Source organism: Cavia porcellus, unplaced genomic scaffold (genome assembly GCF_034190915.1).
Source record: "Cavia porcellus strain 051 isolate PalLab524CR breed Dunkin Hartley unplaced genomic scaffold, mCavPor4.1 scaffold_16, whole genome shotgun sequence".
Classification (NCBI taxonomy): domain Eukaryota; kingdom Metazoa; phylum Chordata; class Mammalia; order Rodentia; family Caviidae; genus Cavia; species Cavia porcellus.
The window spans coordinates 30,542,335-30,548,999 of NW_026947499.1; positions in this window are offsets into that span (position 1 = coordinate 30,542,335).

A 6,665-nucleotide genomic window follows, 5' to 3' on the forward strand; every position below is an offset into this window, starting at 1 on the left:
TGTGTCTTCCTGACCTCTTTGATCTCATCTCAGCTGTCCTTTCCTCTGGGAAGCCCCCAGCTCCTAAGTGGGGGTCTGGTCGGTACAGCTAGCCCAAGGTAGCTGGCTGGGAACAAAAGTTCAGGCCAGGCCAGGCCCTAGGGTCTATGGACAAGCTCACTACTGCACACCATTAACCTCCCACCTAGAGGCAGAGACTGCTGTGGCTGAGGAGCGAGGAGACTCACATCTGGTGAGATGCCTGGCAGGGACAGGACCAGTTCCACCTTTGCCCAAAGCAAGGAAAGACTTATGTGTATTATTCTGGCTCAGGTTGGCTCTAGACTTCATCCAAAAGGCACTGCTTGGCTTTTTTTTTTTTTTTTTTTTTTTTTTGGTCTTTTTTGTGACAAGTTCTTGCTACACAGTGCAGGCTGGCCTTGAGCTCACTTTTAACACAGGCCAGTATTGAACTTGAAATGATCCTCCTGCCTCAGCCTCCTGAGTGTTAGGACTACAGGCATGCGCCATCATGTTTGGCTGCCTAGGGCTACTCTTAAAGCATATAAAATAATCTTTCTGTTATTACAAAAGTCACAAATGCTTTTTAGGATAAAAATATCAAAGGAAACAGAAGTATATCAAGTAGTAAGTCCTAACACTGGGCACTCCTCCCAGGAAACCCACGTTGACCCATGCTTGACAGCAGCCATAGCCAGTGACCTCCACCCTAACCCCAAACTTTGGAGAGATGCCAAGTGAGGCTCATGGAATGGCCAGGTCCTGTTCCTGGGAGAGGAGTCCAGGGACTCCCCTGGCTTATCCAGATACACACAAGGACTCAAACGGGCTGAAGCAGAGAAGACATGATCAGGTATGGGGACAGACTATCCTGGACCTCTGGTTCAGTGTCACCAAGTGTCCTAGTTCCTAGTGAGACCCAGAGAAGTCTAGTAACATATCCTCAGGCATCCCACATGGATCTGAATGGACTAGGCCCCACAAAGTGTGTGTGTGAGTATGTGTATCCCAGGGAGGGGCTGCAAACTGGAAAGGCCCCACCCCTGAGATTCTACCTGGAACTTGTCACCCCTCTCAGTGAGATCACTGGGAACCTACCACCTCTTACCCTACCCCCACCCCCAACAGGGTCACCAGCCACCCTGCAGGAAGGCCTTGGAGGGCAAAGCCATGGCCTCCATGACTGATGCCAGCAACGACATCTCCTTCAAAATAGGGCAGCCCCTGTCTGTAACCTGCTCTTCTCAGTTCCTGCCTCAGTCTCCCAGCAGACTGAGAGCAAACCCTGGGGAAATCTAGCTGCTGCCTTGGAGAGATTGAGTCTCCTAAGGCTTCTCTACAATCTCTCTGGTCCCCAACTCAGGCAGTGAGATCCCATTTGGGTATATTGGGCACTGAATGAAAGCCAGATCCTGGGTGGGACAAGTTCAGTGCCCACCAAATCTTGCCAATAGCTCCCCGGGAGTGGGTATTAGACTTCTCCCTTCCCCATGGAAGAAGTTGCAAGCACTGTCTGAATCAGTAGCTTTCCTCAGTACTGAGGTCAATGTCATCATGTTATCATGCTCTCCCTCCCTCACAAGCCTGCTGCTACAATAAAGACCTCTTGTACCCAAAGCCTGTTTCGTCTCTACATACAGAATCCCCTTCAGCAGTCACAGAGAAGCAGGTATCTCCTGCCTTGAGTCCATGTCTTCCCCACCCTCCTGTAGCCCACAGCCTCAGTTCCTTTTGGCTGTGCCTGTGCTGGGCTCCCCCATTCCGCCTCCCCAGCCTATAGGTTACAGGAAGAAGCTGGCCACCCTGAGCAGGGAGTGAGCTTTGTGGGTCACCTGGCCCAGGTAAAAATCTCTGAGGACAATGACCTTGGCTTTACATCTTGCTATGAGCACTAGTGCAAGTTTTATCTCCCTTTGAGCCTCAGTTTCCTCTGCATAAAATAAGACAGTAGTTGTAGCTCCTGCCTGGGAAAGTTGTAAATGTTATCAGCAGTCAGAGTATACCCTGATTTTACAAGGAAAGAATCGAGAGGGGAAATTTAGATACTTTTTCTCATATGCATATTGAAAGTAATTATATGAAGTGGCAAAGCGTGATGGCATCCACATAAACATAGTGGCGTGCTCTGGGATCCAGCAGGCAATCTTAGTCTAACGAAATGCAATCATATTTTACTAGCTCTGAAATAAAAGAATAAAATGACAAAGCTAAATAGAACTCGAGTAGAATGTATGATTGCTGGCACGGAGTGGATAACGGGATAACGCGCTGATGAGGGGATTTACAATGTGCAGGAGAAGCAAATATAGGCCTCAGTTTGGTGCAGGCAGATAACAGGAAGACAAACCCCAAATTAAACAAATGTGAATGAATTCCTCTGCGTGCAGACAGAGCACATATATCAGTAGAAGTAGGTAAAAAGCAAGCAGCAAAATGCCACAAATCAGAATGTGCAGAGCAGGAAGCCACGACTCAGGCAGACAGACAAATATTTCAGGAAATTCAGGCAAGGGGCACATGACAAAAGAATAATTTAACAGAACTCCAGTGTCATGCTCAACCACACGTGTCTGCTGACCAAGGGCTGAGGTGACTGACCGGCAGCAGGGCGGTCCCTTTGCCATCTAAATTCTGTCTCCTAGCTGATTCTTCCTTGTGAGCCTTAGTTGTTCTGGTGTCTGGCTCAACCTGGGTGGGATGGGGAGTGTCAGCAGTTGGGCCCACACTGTCTGCCCAAGTCTGGTTCTCGGATCTGCCTCAGTCTTGGGAACTGGAGGACAGTAGCCCCTCCTTCCACTCCCAGGGCCCACCTCCACCTAGTCCCCTGGTCCCCTTTCAGATGCACCCAACTCCTGACTCCCACCATTCTCTGACCCTGAGAGCTTTCTTCCAAAATGAGTCAGTGGCTGGCATTGTAGGGGCCAAGGGTTCCTGGCAGAGGGCAGATCCAGCTTCTTCGTGCTGAGCCTTTTTTTTTTTTAAGTAAGTAAAATAGCTTTGTTGAGATACAAATGATATGCCATACAAAATTCACTCATTTTCAAGGACACAATTGAACACTTTTTGTTGTACATTCACTCCTCTGTATCCATAGATCTTACATGAGTAAGAAAGAGCTGTGCGGTTGGCTTGTCAGTAGTCACTTGCTTTTGCTGACCTCTGCCTGCCATGAAGTTTCCCCTCTGCCATGCCACCTGGCCTTGGAGCCGACTATGGACTGAAACCTCTATAAACTGTGATCTAAATAAACTGCTCCTCCTTTAACTTTGGGGGCAGGTATTTTGTCTCAGCAATGAGAAAGAAACTAAGACAAGCTACATGCAAATTATGTGCATATAGAGGACTTGAGTATCTGCCAATTTTGGTATTCACAAAGTGTTCTCCAGGATGCTGAGGGGATAACGTATTCACAAGACTGGGAAAACATGATTGCTATCTGGTCCCAGAATATTTTCCTACCTGAAAAACTTCACTCATTAGCTGTCACTTTCATTCCTCCCAGACCCTCATTTCCAGGCAACAATCTGCTCTACAGATTTGTATTTATGAGATTTCTCTGTGAATTCCTTATTCTGAACACTTCACATACTGTATATGGAATCATACTCCAGGTGGCCTTTTCATTTAGCATAGTATTTTTAAGGTTCATTCATGCCATGACATTTTCAAGGTTTATCCATTTATTCCCTTTTCATGGCTGAATAATGTTTGTTTTGGATCACATTTTGTTTACCTATTTGTTCACTGATGGACATCTGAGTTATTTACATATTTTGACTACTGTGAATAATGCTGCTATCAACCCAGATTAAGAGCCACCATCCCCATAGCTACTTGTGCTGGGCAGGGGGCAAGAGATGATAACTATTCCTGTAAAAGTAGCTATTGACCAATATTGACTAAAATTGTAGAGCTTCTTCATCAAGCTGCACCTTAAATGTTGTAAGTAGTCTATTAGATTCTAGAGGTCCCTTGGTAGCTGCAGGGTACAAAAATCTATGGATGTTTAAATTCCTTATATAAAGTGGTAGAATATTTGTATATAACCAATGCAGAGCCTTCCAGACTTTATATCACCTTGAGATTACTCATCATAACTAATACAATGTTACAGCTATGTAAATAATTGTTATACTACATTGTTTGGTGAATTAGGACAAGAAAAAAGTGTGTTTGTGCTCAGTACACTTTTTCCCAAATACTGTGATTGATTCTGGGTTGGCTGAAGACTGTTCATTTTAGTTCAACTGTCATCCAGAGGAGGGGGACAGGTTTTAGGGGCTTCCTGCTCTGCCATCTTCCCCAGTATCCTCTTGAACAGTTTTTGAGCCACAAACTATAGAGTGAAAGTTTTATTGGAAGACAGGAGGCAAGACACCCAATGTGACTCTCTTGCCTGTATGAGGCAGACTGAGAACACTTTGGGGATCATCTCCGGAGGCCAAGGTGCTGGAGCTAGTCTGAGTGCCACTAATGACCACTGTGTGATGATGGCCACCTTGTCTGTGAGTTTTGCCCCATAGCCTTCTCTGGATTGTCCCAAGTACTTTGGATTAGACTCAGAACAGGGATGGAGAAGTCTGAGCTCTCTGCTGGTGCTGTCCTGAATGTGCAGGGGGAAGCCATGTGAGGCTGTGTGCTGAGCCAGCATCAATTCACACATTCAATCTTTTTATCAAAACTGTGTATTGACATGGTTGTCAGCCTCCTCTTTTACATTGCAGTGGGTGGTTATATAGCTGATGAAGCCAAATGAGCCCCTTTTTCCGGTCTCTAATACAGTACATGAGAGTGGGGTTTCTAGGGTGGGGCAGGATCATGTAGAAAAAAAGCCGAGCACAATGCAGCTTCTGCCTGGGAGCATCAGGGCCAAGGTCAAGGTCAGCTCTTCCCACCTCCTCAAGCATGGCTCCAATATCAAACTGGCATGTACACCTGCCCGCACTGTGCTCCTTCTCCTGACACAGGGCACCTGGGAAGAACTGAGGCTTAGGAAGCTGGGGTCCAAGCCTGGTAATGAGGAAGAGATGCTTTTGGAGAAGACAGCCCAAGACGCTTTGGCACAGCTGCCCGAAGAGAGGATATTCATCAAAAGGTGTGTCTGTATAGAGAGCAGAAGCAAAGTCATCAGGAAACCAGTGGGCCCAGCCCAAGCTCTGTCTGCAGAGGGTCCTGTCTAGCTCCGGCTCCTTGGCCCTCAGGCTGCTAGGCAAAGGTCCAGGTGATTCCTGGAGGGTGAATCTTGAATCCACAGTCATTAGCCGAGACCCATAGTGATGAACCTATAGCATGCATGCCTCAGTGGGCTGTTTGTATCACAAAAATCTCTAAAGCATGATACAAACAGTCTAGACCCTGGGATCAAATTTCCCATATCAACCTCCTTCCTCCCTTCCTGCTTCTCTTCCTTCCTTCAGTAAGGACACATCAAGGTCTCAATAAATCTGGCTGGGAAACAGCAGTCAGCCATAGCAACAAGTCCAAGAAGAAAGAGTTGCAGCCCAGTAAGTGCCCAGGCCACCCTGGGTGTTGAGGAAGCCTATGGGGGAGGTACTTGTCAAGCTGAGCTTGGGGAAGAAGAGGAACTCGAGGGACAAAGATGAGGGACCAAGATGAGGGACCCATACTCAAGAGCAGCATGTACACAGCTTGGAGCTCAGAGGAGGGCCAAGGGAGGAATGATGGTGGGTGGTGGTGGTGGCGTGTGGGCAGAGGCTGCCAGGAAAGGATGATCACTGTGGAAAGAAAGTAGGGATACTGTGGTGGCCATGGTCTCATGCCCAGGCTGGTCTGCCCCTTGGGGGCCAAGTTGCTGAGCTGCTCGAGGGAACCCCAAGCTCCTGCCTCTCAGTTCAGACTTACCTGCTGCTTTCATTTTTGTCTTTTTTCTTTAATTCCAGCCGAAGGAAAAGAGGTAGTGATGGTGCTTGTGCCCCCAGGGGCATCTGGTGGTATCTGCGTGTGTGTGCCTGCGCGCATGTGCACATACACTTTTGACATTTGCTAGGTAGAGGCCAGAGAGGCTGATAAATATCCTGGAATGTTCAGGGCAGTTACCACAAAGAATTATTTGGCCCCAAATGTCAACAGTCCTAAAGAGACTGCTATGCCCCTACTCCGGACGCAGGAAGAAAGGATACCACCCACAATCAGATCCAGGACCTGTGGGGAAGCAAGATGTTCAGGGTGAGGGCGAAGGGGCAGGTGATAAGGAAGGATACCCTATGGTAACCATGGCAAGTCCCTGTAGGAGGTGATATCTGTGGCTGGAGTTGCTTGTTTCCAAAATCTGGGAAGGAAGGGCATTAGGCAGAGGGGCAGAAGGCCTTCAGGGTAGATAGAGGCCCGAAGGAGGCCCAAGGCAGATGGCAAAGCAGATGGCTCAGTGCTCTACGGCCAGATCAGCAGACCCATGGTGACAACGTGGGGGATGGAAGAATCTTGGGGGAGCCTAGACATCTTTGCTTCCTCCTGGGATGGTGATGGGATAGATGACCGGAAGGGGACAGCACCGGCCAAGCCTCTTCACCTCGCTGATGGGTCGGAGGAGAGGACGGTTTCCCAAACTCTTCTTTGTAAACCACTGAACAAGCTAGACCACTTTCCCGTAGCCTCAGTAGTGTGTCCTCACGGTTCAACCACCAGAGGGCCCCAGATCTGCAGAA